Source organism: Ursus americanus, chromosome 14, assembly GCF_024610735.1.
Source record: "Ursus americanus isolate L20-20 chromosome 14, mUrsAme1.1.p, whole genome shotgun sequence".
Lineage (NCBI taxonomy): Eukaryota > Metazoa > Chordata > Mammalia > Carnivora > Ursidae > Ursus > Ursus americanus.
Window position 1 is genome coordinate 40,222,791 of NC_142140.1, and position 17,948 is coordinate 40,240,738.

The 17,948-nt window shown below is 42.8% G+C and overlaps 1 protein-coding gene across 8 annotated transcripts in view; it reads left to right on the forward strand.

The window, feature by feature from the left end:
* The first annotated feature begins 642 nt into the window (after positions 1 to 642).
* MAP4 (microtubule associated protein 4) overlaps positions 643 to 17,948 on the forward strand; it is a 176,989-nt gene continuing 159,683 nt past the window's right edge. For 7 of the 8 annotated variants that reach the window (XM_045778482.2, XM_045778481.2, XM_045778484.2 and 4 more), the window contains exon 1: positions 643 to 800. The gene's annotated coding sequence lies outside the window, so the exon portion shown is untranslated. Of the gene's footprint in view, positions 801 to 7,252; positions 7,297 to 17,948 lie in introns of all 8 variants that reach the window. The other variant, XM_087867084.1, reaches the window with a different exon arrangement.

Here is a 17,948-nt window from a genome sequence, read left to right on the forward strand (position 1 = left end):
AACTGTAATCAATTTTGTAATTAGTTATCCAGTTTATAATAAAATTTATAAAATTATGAATGAGATATATTTTTTGGTACTAAGTCTCGGAAATCTGATGTGTATTCTACACCCACAGCACACTTCAACTTGGACCAGCCACGTCACTTGTGGCTGGCTGCAGGGCAGCCCTGGAGGGGCCCCACACCCACGTCCCCGTCCCCCCACGGTTCCTTCCCGCGACCAGCTGGCCCGCGCCCTAGGCCCCGCCCCGCGCCCCGCCCAGGTTACATCACAGAGCCCGCAGGCCCCGCGGGCGGGGAGACCCGGGCCCCGGCCGCGTGTGCCCGGCCGCTTGCGTCCTCCCCGCTCTAAGCACCCAAGTTCTGAAAGGAATAGACGTCCGCCACAGAGCCACGGCGGCCGTCACTCTACCCGCCGACCGCCCGGGCGCTGGCGGGCGGGAGGCGGGAGTCTGAAGCCCTCATGCGTACCTCGCCGCCAACCGCCCTCCGCTCGCGCCGCTACCGCAGCGAGGTCGAGGCGGCGGGGCCTGCGCCCATTGGCCTGCTACAGCCCTCCGCCCGCCTCCTCGCCGCGCTTATTGGTCGGAGCAGCGGAGCCCGCGGGATAGGCGGTGGCGGCGCTCCTCCCTCGCGCCGGCCCTCAAGAGGGCGACGAGGAAGCGGCCGCCTCCCTGCGCCCCGCCCCACGGGCTCGCCTGGTGGCTCCGGCTCCTCCCGACTTCTCCCGGCTCCTCCCGGCTCCTCCCGGCCCTTTCCCGGCTCCCTCCGGCTTCGGCTCCGGCGCGGCGGCGGCGGGTAGGTGCGGCGACAGGCGGGGCCCGATCGGAGGGGCGGCCTCCCCACTGTCCCGGGGGCTGCCCGAGCCGCGCCCCGCGGCCGCTCGGGACCCCGCAGGGCCCGCCCGAGGCGGAGAAGGGCGGTGGCCGCGGGCCTGCGGGACGCGGGGGCGGCGGGGCTGGGGGCCTGCGGGCGTGATCTTCCGAGGCTTTGGGGTGCTATCCGGGGGCCCTTCGGGGCGGAGCGGGCTGAGAGGACCGGGGCTTCGGGCGTCTGCAGCGTGGGGCCGAGCGGCATGCTTCAGGCTCAGGATGGGGCTGCGCTTGCGGAGAGGGTCGGCTGCGGTCTGGGGCCCTGGGTGGGGCCCGGGGACGTAGGAAAACTCAAAGGTCGTTCCGTGAGACTTTGGGGGGTCAGTTGAGGTGGGGCTGATTTGAACTAGAGAGAGTGCCGAGTCTGGGGTTACGGGCGGGGCTGAGGGGCGGTCTGGAGAACCGGGCCCCAGTGTGGGCTCCGTGTGCGCGTCCCCTCCGGCACTGTTGGGGGCTGGCGTGTGTCTGGCTGCGGGAGGGCGAAGACGTCGCAGCAAGGGTGGGGATGGGAGGATTGGGACAGGGACCGGGAGGGGGCAGTTGGAAACGTTACCCAGAACCGAGATTGTGACTTAGCACTTGGACCAGATTCTCCGCTGGTGTGTTGCCTGAGCTCTTTTTTGGTGAAATTACCCTGTGGGGGAACGTTGGGGGTTTTTTGCTTCCACCCAGGAACGTGTAAATTAAATGCATTTGCTGCTTTTGGGAGGAGGCAGTCGTTACGCTTAGGTTTGTGCCTTAGCACCCAGACCTGGTGTGAAACGTGCTTCTCGGGAAGGTTAGTGTTACCCAGCTTTCTCCTGGAAACCCCCTTTCTCCTTTCCCTCCTCTGGTTCGGTTGCACTGTTGCTCCCCAGGGCCTCTCGATTCGCTCTCCCTGGCTGCATAGCATTGCAGTGTTTCTTGCTCTGTGTGCGTGTGTGTGTGTGTGTGTGTGTGTGTCCCGCCCGTTTCCCTGCTGCTGCGCTTTTGGCAACTGCCTCTGCTCTTTCCCAGGGATGGTTGTGGCATTGCATCAGGGGATATTTGTGCTTGTAATTTGCTCACTCAGCCCAGGAAGAGGGAGAATAGTATGCTGCAGAGATGGGAGGGGGGTGCCGTCAGCTCGGCTGGGTAGGCAGAGAAATGGGTGTGGTGAGGGAATACAGCTGCTCTAGGCCTATAGGGTAACACTGCCCAGTCATCAGCTCAAAGAGATTCAAAGAGCAGCAGCAACAGCTATTTTTATAAATCAGTCCTGAATCCAAGCTGAGCACATGGATTTAGAGTGAACAGTTGTCATGCTCTAAGTATTACCGGCTGGGTGTTTGGTAGACAACATTGGAGTTGCTAAGTGAGAATTGTACAGTGCAGCCGGTACTTTACTTGCAACTTTTTAACTTTGCTCTCCTCACCTCTCTGGGATGGGACCTCTGTCTTCAGGGGGTGTCTTTCCAATGCAGTGGTTTGATGGTCCAGACTACTCCTTTTCTAGTGAAATGTTTCTGTATCAGTGGTACTTTTCCTCTCCAGTTTGGCTTAAAAATAATAACACTATCACCTTTTGAGCACTTGCCATTCTCCAGGCCCTAGTTGTAGGTATTTGAGGTATTTGTTTACAGATGGGGAAGTTGAGACTAACAGGAGTAAGGGTCACACAGATAGTAATGTGGCAGAACTGACATCCACATCAAGGTCTCTCTCACTACCCCCCCCCCCCCCCCCGCCAGGAGTTCAGAAACACGAAATTTTTGGTTCACACAGGGGTGACTCAAGCGCTCGAGAATTTATTCATGCAAAGTAATCTCACCAGAAACTGATAAACCAGATACCAGTTTATTTACACTGAAAGTATAAAGTGCCATGTACACAATTGGAATTAATTATCCATTGGCTAGGACACCTCCTTTGTTTCTGGGCAGCCAAATCAGTAATAAAAAGGCCATTGATTATAGAATGGGAACTAAGGGCCCTGGATGTTCTTAGGGGATGTTTTAACCAAGTTATTGAATCCTAGTGAATCTTGCTGCTTTTCCCATTGTATGAACAAATTTATTAATTTTGACAGTGCTGGGAAGATTCTAAAAACATTTTCCCACCTTGTCTGGTTTTTTTTTTTAAGTCATCTCTTCATATATTTGTCATCTCAGCCTGTTTAACCTGTGTTAAAATTCGCAAGTTTACAAGTAAGTTTACATTACATATTAAAAAGTCATTTTCCATTGTTTGCTGACAGTGAAGGAAGCACCTGGATTTTCTTATCTCTAGGTGGCTTAGCTCTTTTTATTTTTTATTTTTCTTGAGGATATGAAAACTTTTTATTAATTACATACTCTGGCTTTCAGGAGAGAGTAGGACAGGTTTCCCAAGCTTGCTCGAAATGGATTGAGAACTGGGAAAGATCCTGCCTTGTGGTTTTAATTTTGGTTATAGGGTGGGGGTGTTTGTGGAAGTGAGCGTTCCCTTGTATGGGGGGGGGGGGCTTGTGTGATTTGAACTTCTCACCCACGTCAGGATAGGTGACTTAGCTTTAGTCAGAGAGTTCTTCCTGATTTCAGTGTCTTGTTCTTTTTCCCAATTGATCCATCCTTTGTCTCTTGAAGTTTTTGCTGTTGACCCTTCAAATATAGGGCATCTTCTTCCTTCTCCTTCTCTTCCTCCTTCTCTTCCTTTTTTTTCTTCTTTTTTTTTATAATTACGTTAATTTAATTAATTTATTTATTTTAAGATTTTTAAATTTTTTTGAGAGAGAGATAGCCAGCCAGCGAGAGAGGGAACACAAGCAGGGGGAGTGGGAGAGGAGGAAGCAGGCTTCAGCAGAACAGGGAGCCCAATGCAGGGCTCAATCCCAGGACTCTGAGCGGAAGGCAGACGCTTAACCTTTTTTCTTTTTTTTTAAATTATTTTTTTAAAGTAATCTCTACCCCCAACATGGGGCTCAAACTCAGGACCCTGAGTTCTAGAGTTGCATGTTCGGTCCACCAACTGAGCCAGCCACGCGCCCCCCTTCTTCTTTTTTCCTTTTTTTTTTTTTTTAAGATTTTATTTATTTATTTGACAGAGAGAGAGAGACAGCCAGTGAGAGAGGGAACACAAGCAGGGGGAGTGGGAGAGGAAGAAGCAGGCTTCCAGCGGAGGAGCCTGATGTGGGGCTCGATCCCAGAACGCCCTGAGCTGAAGGCAGACACTTAATGACTGAGCCACCCAGGCGCTCCCACTTCTTCTTTTTTTAAAAATTAAGCATGGTTAATTGATGTGTCGGTTTCATTTTTCCTTAAAAAGCAAGGAAATCTGAGGAACATTTTGACCTAATGGAAGTCATCTGGTGGTTCATTTGATTTGGTCAATTTGAAAAGGAAATCGAGTAAATGACACTAATTTCACTTTGTTCTTCTAAATGGCACTTTTTTTAAAAAGATTTTTTTTTTTTTAAAGATTTCATTTATTTATGTGACAGAGAGACAGCCAGTGAGAGAGGGAACACAGCAGGGGAGTGGGAGAGGAAGAAGCAGGCTCCCAGCCGAGGAGCCCGATGTGGGGCTTAATCCCAGAACGCTGGGATCACGCCCTGAGCCGAAGGCAGACGCTTAACGACTGCGCTACCCAGGCGCCCCTTAAAAAGATTTTTTAAAAAATTTATTTGACAGAGAGAGAGACAGCCATTGAGAGAGGGAACACAAGCAGGGGAGTGGGAGAGGAAGAAGCAGGCTCCCAGTGGAGCAGGGAGCCCAATGCGGGGCTCAATCCTAGGACCCTGGGATCAGGCCCTGAGCCGAAGGCAGCTGCTTAACGAATGAGCCATCCAGGCGCCCCTCTAAATGGCACTTTTATTTAATTTTTAAATTTTTTATTATTTTTTTAAGATTTTATTTATTTATTTGACACAGACAGAGAGACAGCCAGTGAGAGAGGGAACACAAGCAGGGGGAGTGGGAGAGGAAGAAGCAGGCTCCCAGCGGAAGAGCCTGCCGTGGGGCTCGATCCCAGAACTCCGGGATCACGCCCTGAGCAGAAGGCAGACGCTTAACGACTGAGCCACCCAGGCACCCCCCTAAATGGCACTTTTAGAACTAGGTTTCTGTGGACTTACTGTTAGGAATTAGTTGAGGACAATTATGGTCAAGAAAGGGTTTAAACTGACATACATGAGGGATCATATTCACCACCTTTTTAGAGCTCTCTAGGCTAATCTCTTGACACAGACCTAATGGGAATTGTTATGTTTTGTCGTTACATTTTTGTTTATTTATTTTGGGGGGGGGCGCAGAGGGAGAGGGATCAAGTGTGTTTTCAGCAGACTCTGAGCTGAGTGCCAAGGGATCTGGAGCTCGATCTCACCACCCTGAGATCACGACCTGAGCGGAAACCAAGAGTCCGAGGCTTAACCGAATGTATCACCCAGGTGCCCCTGTATGTCATTAAATTTTTGAGCTTGAAAGTCAATCCAGTTTACTTTGGTATTTCTTTAAATGGTAGAAAAGTTAATCTTCCTTTTTTTTTTTTTAAATTTAATTTACTTATTTATTTTATTTGAGAGCATGTGCTCATAGGGGTGAAGGGGGGAGAGAATCCCAAGTGGACTCCCTGTGGCTCTTATCTTACCACCTGAGATCACGACCTGAGCTGAAACCAAGAGTCTGGCCACCCAGGTGCCCAGAAAAGTTAATCTCATCATAAAACCCATCTTACTGGTTTGCATGTATTTATCTTTCTTTTAAAATGTATCGCTTTTCCTCACTTTCTTTCTGACTTTACAAGAAGGCAGTTTAAAAAATAATTTATTTTGAAATAATTTTAGATTTGCAGAAGATTATGTAAAGATAGTACAGAATTTCCATATAATCTTTAGCTTTCCTTAATGTTAAACATCTTATATAATGATACATTTATTAAAATTAAGAAATCATTAGTTTAATATTATTTTAACTAAAGTATAGGCTTTCTTCTCATTTCCCTAGTTTTTCCCTAGTGATACCCTTTTTCTATTACAGGATCTCATCTAGGATACCACGTTACATTTAGGTGTCCTGTTTCCCTAGTTTCCGACAATCTGTGACAGTTTTTTAGTTTCTCCTTGTCATTCTCTCCTTGACATCTTTGAAGAGTAGCAGTCAGTTATATGTAGAATGTTCTTGAGTTGGGTTTTCTGGTATTTTGTCATGATTAGCCTGAAGTGAGGCATTTCGGGGAAGAGTACCATAGAGGTGGTATATCCTTCTTGTCACGGCATATTGCATATCAGGGGATACCTGATAGCAGTGTGACTTATTGCTGATGTTAACTTTGATAACTTGATTAAGGTAATATCTGCCTGGTTTCACTAAAGTGACTATTTTTCCATTTCCTTACTTTATTTGTTAGAAGCTAGAAATGAGTCACCAAGTCAAGCCCATTTCTGGAGGAAGGGAATTAAACTCTACCTCCTGAAGGGATGAGTATCAAAGAATTTGTGAGCTTGTGTTAGAATCACCCACAGTAATGAATAAATATTTTGGGGAGGTCCTGTGAAGCTACACGAAGATCTAAGTTTCATCTACGAATTTTAGCATTCATTGGTGAAATCTGCCTGTATGGCAATTACTGTGTAATTGTAGTGGTGATTTTCTGTTTTCCTCATTCCTTCTACGTTACTTGGAATTCTTCTGAAGAGAAGATTTGTATACAGCCCTCCCCCAATTTATTTACTTATTCATTTGTATCAGTATGGATTCATGAATATTTATTTTTTTCCTTTGGGTTGTAATCCAATACAGTACTTTGTTGCTCACATTCTTCTGGCTTTGGCCATTTGGCACTTACGTTCTTTTGATATGTCCCCCTTTTCTTTTTTTGGAGCTTACTTTCTGGTGCTGCAAGATGCTCCAGTCTCATCTTGTATTTTCCCTGCCCCAGCCCCTAGAAAAAGCAGCCATTTTTCCAAGGAGCCTTGGTTTCTTTTATTGGAGAAAAATATTTAGAAACCCAGATCTGGTTTCTAAATGAACTGGATATACTCACTGCTACTGGGCTATCACTGCTTCTAGGTCGTCTTAGAGGGCAGACCAGGGAATGCATGTATGTATACTGACCCAGGTACACACTATCTATGTTTATTTCTTTATCTATCAGTATATAAATGTGATGCGGTCATACTGGTCTCTCTGACTCTAGTCCAGTACCACAAGTGCATTCTAGCATTCCTCTCCTTGCTTATTTGTAACTTTTTTTTCTGACGGTGAGAAACTTGGCTCTAGTTATTTATAATAGATTTACTTAACTGTTTAACCTCAGTGTATGTGTTAAGTAGGAAAATGCAGTTTTTGTTATCATAATAAAGTAAATTTCCAAAGCATTTTGCAGTTGTTAACTAACTTAAATTATACTCCTATAATATTGGTATTTTAAATTACTGTTTTTCAGCTTGAGTGGAGAGGTGATGTCATTTGCCCTTGGCCAAACAGGAAGTGAGTGACTGCAGCTGGAATCGATGACCTATTCTCACTCCCAGTGCTAGCTTGATCCCAAGCAAAGCAGTCTCTTCATATCAAGTATCTTGACTAACAAGTCAACCTTTGTCCCTTCTTGGTGGGATTGCTCCTCTTAATTAAAGAAGTTCCTGGTTTTTAGTTTTTTTTTTTTTAATTTTTTTTATTTTTGACAATGTCGACAGCAAGAGTAATTCCTTTTCTGGAGTTACTTTGTCCCACTTAAGTTTTTTCCAGACTAAACAGTTTTTCCCCCCAGCCACCTCTTATGAAATGTGCTTTCTAAACCTTTTACTATGTTGGGCATCTCCTGTGGACATGCTATAGTTTGTCAGTTTGTCAGATATAGTCCGATCCAGATACTGTTTTAGGCCCTGGAAATGAAGCGATTAAGGAATTCAGCATGACCCCTTCCCTGGGGAGCTTACCACTGTTTCCACCACTGCTGCTTTAAAATATTGTTTTCTTTCTTTCAATATCTACTTTTCAGTGTCAGTTCATACTTGTCTAGTAGTAAGCTCCCTTCTAGGTCTTTTTCAGTAGAGCTGCTGTTAACTCAGGTCTTTATTCTTGATTGGTTGATTTTCTGATTCTATGTGTTGGCCTTTTTTTTTTTTTACACTCCTGTTTTCTTTCCGAAAGTCCAGTTTCTGTCCATTGTTCCAGAGGAGGCTTTTGAATCTAGACTCTATTATCCCGTGCCTTTGTTACCCTTCCTATGTTTATAATTTTGATATGTTCTTCCTATGTTTTGATTTGAGTTGATTAAGACAATATTCACCTAGAGATTAGATTAGATTAGATTTTAGTAGTATGTAATTAGAGATAAAACTTAATACTTTTATTTGCTCCTTACTTCTATTACTTTAGTATTTCCAAAGACTTTGGTTCTGATTTTCTGCTGTAGTTTGTGTGCAAAATTATAATTAAAATATTTTACATCTTTTTTTTCCTTAAGATTTTATTTTTAATCTCTACACCCAGTGTGGGACTCAAACTCACAACCCCAAGATCAAGAGTCGCATGCTCTCAGGGCACCTGGGTTGCTCATTTGTTTTAAGTGTCAGACTCTTGATTTCAGCTCAGGTCATGATCTCAGGATGGTGAGAATGAGCCCTGCATGGAGGTGAGCTCAGCAGGGAGTCAGCTTGAGATTCTCTCCCTCTTCCTCTGCCCCTCCCCCTGCACTCCAGAGAGGCCCCCCCCCCCCCCCCCCCCGCTTGCTTTCTTGCTCTCAAATAAATAAAAACCTTAAAAAAAAAAAAGTCACATGCTCTGCGGACTGAGCCAGCCAGGTGCCCCTAAAATATTTTACATCTTATACTCTGAAGGCACAGCTGGTTTGTTCGTTCATTCGTTTGTTCGTTCATTCTTTTTTTAATTTTAATTTTAATTTTAATTTTTATTTATTTTTTTTAAGATTTTACTTATATATTTGACAGAGAGAGAGAGAGAGAGACGGACAGCAAGAGAGGGAACACAAGCAGTGGGAGTGGCAGAGGAAGAAGCAGGCTCCCAGCAGAGCAGGGAGCCCAATGCGGGGCTCGATCCCAGGACCCTGGGATCATGCCCTGAGCCAAAGGCAGGTGCTTAATGACTGAGCCACCCAGGCGTCCCTCTTTTTTTAAAATATTTATTTGTTAATTTATATAATGAAAAATTTAGGGAAGATTGAGGATAGTAGTGAGTGAGGAATAGACGTTAGAGATCCTTAAGAAAAATGTTCCTTCCTAAAGTGACTCCTCTCTCTGAGCTTTTTTTTTTTTTTTGTTAAACTGCCTGAGATTCTTCCTTTTTTTTTTAAACTGTCTGAAATTCTTTTTTTTTTTTTTTTTAAAGATTTTATTTATTTATTTGACAGAGAGCGAGAGGCAGCGAGAGAGGGAACACAAGCAGGGGGAGTGGGAGAGGAAGAAGCAGGCTTCCCGGCAGAGGAGCCTGATGTGGGGCTCGATCCCAGAACGCTGGGATCACGCCCTGAGCCAAAGGCAGACGCTTAACGACTGAGCCACCCAGGCGCCCCTAAACTGTCTGAAATTCTTGATCAGATGTTCATTTGGGTTAACCCATGTTCTCTGTGAGGAGTAGAAATACACTGGGAGGATTCAAGAGAGCTCTTACGCATCTTCTTATCGGTAGATCATATTTTCATTGAAATAGTTTGTACTGGGGTATAAATGTTCCTTTGGGTGACAGGTAAGTGGTTCTTTCCTTCCTTCCTTCCATCCTTTCCTTTCCTTTCCTTTCCTTTCCTTTCCTTTCCTTTCCTTTCCTTCCATCCTTTCTTCCTTCCGACAGGTAAGTGGTTTCTGCGTTTGAGGAGTGGGGAAAGGGAGAGGATGGGGGATAAGACAGACTTAGACGTTTTTCCCTTGGTATCAGCTCAGGTATCAGCTTTAGAAAGCCTTTCTGGTCATTTTCTTAGTCTGGTCATGTATTCCTCTTTGGTGTTTTCACCAGTATATATCTTTGGGCATGTGTTATTCCATATTTAAAAAAAATTAAGGTATAATTCACATACAGTAAAATTTACCATTTTAGAGTATACAAGTAATTTTGAGTTTTGGTATTTTCACAGTGTTGTGTCATCAGCACCACTATATAATTCCAGAACATTTGCATCATCCCCGAAAGAAATCCCAAACCCATTAGGAGTCACTCCCATCCCTCTCCCCAATTTCTGGCAACTGGGAATCTAATTTCTCTTGATGGATTTGCTCATTCTGGGCATATCCTGTAAATGCAATCATATATAGCTTTTTGTCTCTGGCTTTTTTCATTAGCATGTTTTCAAAGTTTGTCTATGTAGTAGTATGTATCAGTATTTCATTCCTTTTTTTTTTTTTTTTAAAGATTTGTTAGAGAGAGCATGGACATGAGTGCGTGGGAGGGGGAGGAGCAGAGGGAGAGGGAGAGAGAGAAACTCAAGCAGACTCCACTGAGCATGGAGACTGATGTGGGGCTTGACCTCATGCCCCTGAGATTATGACCTGAGCCAAAACCAAGGAGTCAAGGCTTAACTGACTGAGCCACCCAGGTGCCCAAGTACTTCATTCATTTTTATGGCTGAATAATACTCCGTTGTATAGGTATACCATGTTTTGTTTATTCTTTCATAGGTGGGTTGTTTCCACTTTTTAGCTGTTATGAATAATGCTGCTGTGAACATTTTCCTTTTTTAGAGAGAGGGAGAGAGAAGAGAGAGGAGAGAGCAGTGGGGGGAGGGGCAGAGGGGGAGGGAGAGAGAGCATCCCAAGCAGGCACCACGCCCAGTGCAGAGCTCAGTCTCATGACCCTGAGATCATGACCTGAGCCAAAATCAAGAGTCAGATGCTTAACTACTAAGCCACTCAGGCACCCCAGTGCTGCTGTGAACATTTGTGTACAAGTTTTTGTGTGGACATACGTTTTTATTTCTCCTGGTATATACCTAGGAGTGGATGGAATTACTGGGTCATATTGTAACTCTATGTTTAACCTTTTGAGGAACTGCCAGACTGCTTTCCATAGTGGTCACACCATTTTGTGTTCCCATTAGCAGTATATGAGGGTTCCAGTTTTTCCACATCCTCACAAACACTTACTATTTGTATGTCTTCAAAAATGTTTTTTAAAATTTGTTTTTATTATATACCATATCCATTAATGTGTCTTTACTCTGAGATAGTTTAACCTCTCCAGATTTAATCTATCTTTGGATGAAAAACTTGTCTTACAATGCCTATGACAGTCGTATCCTTGACTTGGTACTGGGTGGGTTTGAATTTTAATAGCTTAAAGTTGTTCAAAACATTTCTCAGTTATTTACCACGTAGGCTTGAAGCGAATCCTCCAGATTGTTAATCACTTATTGCTCACTGGTCAGTTCTGTTCATTTGTCTCTCATTCCTTCCTCTATTATTTATTATTATTTTAACCTTTTGAACCCTTTCACCTGATTTCCCACACACCGCCTCTCTGCCTCTGGCATCCACCAATCTGTTATATGTCTTCAGTTCCATCTAGTGGGTGTGAGGTGATAGGTCATTGTGATTTTGATTTTCCTGATGACTTACGTACCTTTTGGCTATTTGCAGATCTTTTTAAAAAAGATTTTATTTATTTATGTGCGATAGAGAGTAAGAGAGAGAGACAGAGCAGAAGGCAGGGCGAGGGGCAGAGAGAGAGAGGAGGAAGCAGGCTCCCCACTGAGCGGGGAGCCCGATGATGCGGGGGCAGGGGCTCGATCCCAGGACCCTGGGACCATGACTTGAGCTGAAGGCAGATGCTTAACCAACTGAGCCATCCAGGCACCCCTGTTGATCTTTGGAGAAATGTGTATTAAGGTCCTTTGCTCATTTTGAATTAGACTCTTGTTTTTATTTTTGAATTTTAAGAGTTCTTTATATTTTACAAATTCCTTATCAAATACGTGATTTGCAAATATTTTCTGTTTTGTGAGCTTTCTTTTTTCATTTTCTTACAGAATCCCTTGAAGCATAAAACTTTCTAATTTTGATGAAGTCCACTTTATCTGTTTTTTCCATGGTTGCTTGAGCTATAGGTCTCACATCTAAAGATCTCTTGCCTACTGCAAGAGCACAGAGATTTCTGCCTGTTTTTCTTTTACGAGTTTAATAGTTGCAGCTGTTACATTTAGGCTTTGGGTGCATTTTGAGTTATTTTTTTATATATGGTGTAAGTTAGGGGTCCAAGTTCTTTATTTTTTTGCATGTTGATATCTGGTTCTTGTACCGTTTTTTGAAAAGACTTGTCTTTTTCCGTTGAATTTTCTTGGCATTCATTTTTTTTTCTTTTCTTTTTAAGATTTATTTATTTTAGAGAGCATGCACAAGCGGGGGGGAGGGGCAAAAGAGAGGGAGAGAGAGAGAAGCAGACTTCCTGCTGTGTGTGGAGCCCCACATGGGGCTGGATCCCATGACCCTGAGATCTGACCTGAGCTGAAATTAAGAGCTGGACACTTAACTGACTGAGCCACCCAGGTGCCCTGGCACTGATTTTGAAAGTCTGTTGACCTTCGATGTAGGGGTTTATTTCTGGATTCTCAATTCTGTTCCTTTGATTTACATGTTTGTCCTTGTGCCAGTACCACACTGTCTTGATTACTGTAGACATTGTAGTATGTTTTGAAATCAAGAACTGTGAGTTCTCCAGCTTTGTTCTTTTCAAGATTGTTTTATCTATGCTGGATCCCATGCATTTCCATGTAAACTTTAGGATCAGCTTGTCAGTTTCTGCATAAAAGGCCGTTGGAATTTTGACAGGGACTGTGTATTTGTAGATGAACTTGGAGCATATTGCCATCTTAACAATGTTAAGTCTTCCAGTCCATGAACATGGAATGTCTACATTTATTTATGTCTTCTTTAATTCTTTTCAGTAATGTTTTGTAATTTTCAATGGACGAGGCTCACACTTCTTCGATTAAATTTGTTGCTAAGCACTTTTTTCTTTTTGATGCTGTTGTAAATGGAATTGTTTTCTTTCATTTTCTGATTGCTAATTGCTAGTGCATAGAAATATTACTGATTTTTTTGTATATTGATCTGGTGTTCTGCAACCTTGCTGAACTTGTTTATTACCTCTAATAGTTTTATATATGTGTGAATTCCTTTGGATTTCTTTTTTAAAAATTTTATTTATTTTTAGAAGGAACGAGAGCATGAGGGGGGGCTAAGGGAGAGGGAGAGAGAATCTCAAGGAGACTCCCTGGTGAACATGGAGCCCAACGTGGGACTTGATCTCACAATCCTGAGATCATAACCTGAGCCAAAATCAAGAGTTGGATGCTCAATCAACTGAGCCAGCCAGGCTCCCCTTCCTTTGGATTTCTGCATTGTTTTTACTTATATATGCCTTTCCACTGTATTGAGATCCTCTTGAAGAGTCTCTTGAATTCAGACACTGTGTCTTGTATTTAATTTTTTTCTCTATTACCAAATGTATATTCAGTTAACACTGATACAAAAATGCCATTGTAGTGAAACTCGTTGTAGCACAATGTTCAGAAAATGGCACAGAAGGAAAGTGGGGTATTGTTAAGACAGTTTTACCTATTTATAAAATGTTTTCTGAGGTCCAAAAAAGTGAAATCATCTTACTTCTATGTCTCCTTCTGTGTACACTTGCCTCTAGTTACCCTTTGTTACTGGAACTCAGAATAGTTTGTATTATAAACTTCTCTGTGTTGGAATAGGAACCTTGATTTGATTTTATGTATTCTCTAGGGAACCGTGTTCTGTCGTTATTCAAGAACAGTTCTTTGATGAACGTAGGGATACTTAAGATAATGTGATTGGCTATGGTGGTTGTTAATTTTGTGTTCACATTATTTCTTGGGTAAACTTAAGTTCACTCATTTTCATTTCCCTTCTTATCACTAAATCACAGAGAGACAAGGGAGACAAAACATTGGCTGTCAAAGGGCAGGATCTGTCCTGTTCTTTTGTTACTGTTCTTTCATTAGTAGACATGAAGAAATGCTTTTAAAAAGCATCCTGTTCTTCAGAAAGGGGAAGAGTAGCAAATTGGTATTATTAAGATGATTTCTTGAAGAATGGATTCTCAGATTGGCTATAACAAAGGTAGTGGTGAATAATATAAGTAAATTCTGGGGTCTCTGAATATTTCTATATTTGTTATTAAAAATTTAGTGCCATCAGCAATCAAGATAACAATGTTGGCTAGGCCAAATTAGAAATTTCTGAAAGTAGCAACAAGCTGCTTTGTTATGTGGTTGAGGAAACCAAGAGTATGTAATTGCTCCTTCTGTAAGCCATTTCTCAGCACTAGTAGTGAAATATAGCGGCATGAGATATACCTGTATTATTAAGTCTGTCCTGTTTAATTCACCTCTAAGATGTGATCTGGTAGTATCCTTCTATAACTTTGCATATTTAAAGGGAAACCTTTTAGGTCATTACTTGAAGTCCATATTTCTCAAACTTCCCACAGTTGCATTGCCCTATCAATTGTGAGTTTGATTTCAAAATAGTAATTTTTGTATACCTCATTCTTTTTTGTAGGAAACTTCATTAAAATGAAAAATTTCAGATCCATCACAGAAGTTGAGATTGGTATAATGAGATGAACCCCAAGTACTGAACTTTGAGCATGCGCGTGAGCAGGGTGGGGAGGGGGGCAGAGGGAGAGAGAGAATCTTAAGCAGGCTCTACATGCACTGTGGAGCCCGATGCAGGGCTTGACCTCATAGCCCTGAGATCATGAAACCTGAGCCTAAATCAAGTCAGATGCGTAACTGACTGAGCCACCCAGGCACCCCAAGAATACTTGTCTTTAATAATTATCAACCCATAACCAGTTTTTTTTTTTTTTTTTAAAGATTTTATTTATTTATGTGACAGAGAGACAGCCAGCGAGAGAGGGAACACAAGCAGGGGGAGTGGGAGAGGGAGAAGCAGGCTCATAGCGGAGGAGCCTGATGTGGGACTCGATCCCGGCACGCCGGGATCACGCCCTGAGCCGAAGACAGACGCTTTAACGACTGCGCTACCCAGGCGCCCCTACCCATAACCAGTTTTGATTGATCTGTATCCCCACTTACTCCCTAGCCCTTCTATACTGGATTATTTTGAAGCAGATCCAAGACACCATGTCATCTGTAAATACTGTGCGATGTGTCTTAAAAGATAGTACTTGTGTTTTAAGTATAATCATAATCACTGGAGAGCCTCTGAATATGATAAAAATAGCCAGTTGATATTCAAACATAGATGTTTTTTATAGCTGGTCATTTTGAGTAGAATACAGACAAGGTTTTCATTTGGTTGATAGGTCTCTTCAGTCTCCTTTTTTTTTTAAGATTTTATTTATTTGACAGAGGGAGAGAAAGAATGCAGTGAGAGGGAGAAGCAGGCTCCTGGTGAGCAAGGAGCCCGATGCGGGACGTGATCCCAGGACCCTGGGATCATGACCTGAGCTGAAGGCAGATGCTTAACCGACTGAGCCACCCAGACATCCCTCCTTTTTTTTTTTTTTTCTTTTAAAAGATTTTATTTATTTATTTGAGAGAGAGAAGAGCGAGCGAGGGAGAGAAGCACAAGCAGGGGTGAGGGGGAGAGGGACAAGAACACTCCCCTTTGAGCAGGGAGCCTGATGCAGGGCTCTGTCCCAGGACCCTGAGAGCAAGACCCAAGCCAAAGGCAGATGCTTAACCGACTGAGCTACCCAGGCACCCCTTTCAGTCTCTTTTAACAGAATCTGGAATCCCCACGTTGGGTGTAGAGATTACTTAAAAAAAAATATCTAACAGCAAAGACCCTGTGCCTAGAAAAAGCTTCTGAGTATGTATATGTGTATTTTGTTCTTATTCTTGAAAAACACTTTTTCTGGGTATAGAATTGTACCTTTTCTTTTCTTTCAGCATATTGAATTTATCATTCTATTATCTTTCTATCTGAATTTATCATTTCTATTATCTTCTGGCTTACATTGTTGCTATTGAGCAGTTAGCCTTGGCGTTCATTTCTGTCAAGTATTCTGTAGCATTACTAGTTGTTGGTTATCCCAAACTACGTTTACAATTTGAGGGTCCTTAGTTTATCCAGATTAGGAGAACCTTGGGTACCAGTGCACATGAGGGGTATTCCATGGCTATAATTTCTCAGGAATTTTTGGTTCTTTTGCCACGATGGCAGGCTTTTGTATCATCTCTTGTGGTTGTGGTAAATTTGGGCTTTGGTTTAGATCTGGTTCACCTTGAGAGGTATAGTGGGGTGCCTCCTTATAAGAAAGACAACCTTGGGAGGGCCCTGATTTCTGTCCTCCTTGCCCTGTGTGGCCCTCGAACTGAAGCTCTAAATTAGGGCTTCTCAGATTTTAGTGTACGTATAAATCACAGGATCTTCTTATAATGGAGATTCTGAAGGTTCAGAGTGTGTTAGTTTTCAACTCATTTGGGTAAATAACGAAGAGCACAATTGCTGGATTGGATGATGATAGTATGTTTAGTTTTGTAAGAAGCTGCCAGACTGTCTTCCAAAGTGGCTTTGCCATTAAGCATTCGCACCAGCACTGAATGGGAGTTCCTGGTGTGTCACATCCTCGTCTGCATTTGGTGCTGTCAGTGTTCTGGATTTTGGCTGTTCTGATAGTTGAGTAGTGGATCTCATTTTAATTTGCAGGTCCCTAGTGACCTGTGATGTGGAGCATCTTTTCCTACTCTTATTTGCCACTATATATCTTCTTCGGCGAGGTGTTTTCGTTCACGTCTTTTGCCTGTCTCCTTTTTATTTTTTAAGATGTTATTTATTTATTTGAGAGAGAAAGAGACAGATACAGAGCATGAGCAGGGGGATGGGGCAGAGAGAGAGATTGAGAGGGAGTCTGATGCAAGGCTTGATCCCAGGACCCTGGGATCATGACCTGAGCTGAAGGCAGATGTTTAACTGACTGAGCCACCCAGGTGTCCCCGGTCTCCTTTTCTTACTGTTGACTTTTAAGAGTTCTTTGTACATTGTGGGTACTGGTCCTTTATCAGATATGTGTTTTGCAAATATTTTTTCCCAGTCTGTGGCTTGTCTTTTCATTCTCTTACATGTGTATTTTGCAAATCAGAAGCTTTAATTTTAATACTTACAAATCTTTTTTTCATGTATCATGTTTTTAGTGTTCTTCCTTAAGAAGTCCTCATCAAAGTCAAGGTCACTTACCTTTCTCCTAAGTTATCTTTTAGGAGTATTATTAATTTTGTGTTTTATATTTAGTTCTATAGTCCGTTTTTCTTATGATCCATTATTCTTTTAATCTTCCATAGTTTTGTTGGTTCTCCAGGTTTAATTCCATAGCAGTTTTATCATTCATGAGCACAAATGATAAGACTTTTTGTAGGCAAGAAAGGTCAGCATAATACGTTGCCTTCTGTTATACAGTGGTCCAAAGGAAGTATTAGTAAATGTATGAGTGACTGATCCAGGTACCTTTTGGTGATGGAACTATTTATTGCTTGCCGAGTTTGGCTGCAGACTGACAATTCCTGAACCTATGTATATTAAAAGCTATATGATTGAGATTTTTTTTAAAGATTTTTATTTTTAAGTAACCTCTACTCCCGGCGTGGGGCTTGATTGAACTTACAACCCCGAGATCAAGAGTTGCATGCTCCTCCAGCTGAGCCATCTGGGCGTCCCTTTATGATTGGGATTTTGTTTTATTTTATTTTTTATTTACTTATTTTTTAAAGATTTTATTTATTTGACAGAGAGAGACACAGCAAGAGAGGGAACACAAGAAGGGGGAGTGGGAGAGGGAGAAGCAGGTTTCCCGCTGAGCAGGAAACCTGATGTGGGGCTCGATCCCAGGACCCTAGGATCATGACCTGTGCCGAAAGCAGACGCTTAACGACTGAGCCACCGAGGTGCCCCTGTGATTGGGATTTTAAAGGCCAGATTTAAGAGAAGTATAGTTTGATTGTGGAGTAATTAACATTTCATATGTCCATAGACTTTATGGACCATAAAGGATCAAAATAAGCATGGCTTGCTGTCATACTAATGTTGATATCTTGTGGGGTTTTTATCATTATCAAGTTAGTTCATATAGTTTTGGCTCATAGCTCTGTAGTTTTACTTTTATTATTCAATCATGAAGTCTGTTGATTGGCTGTTAAGTCA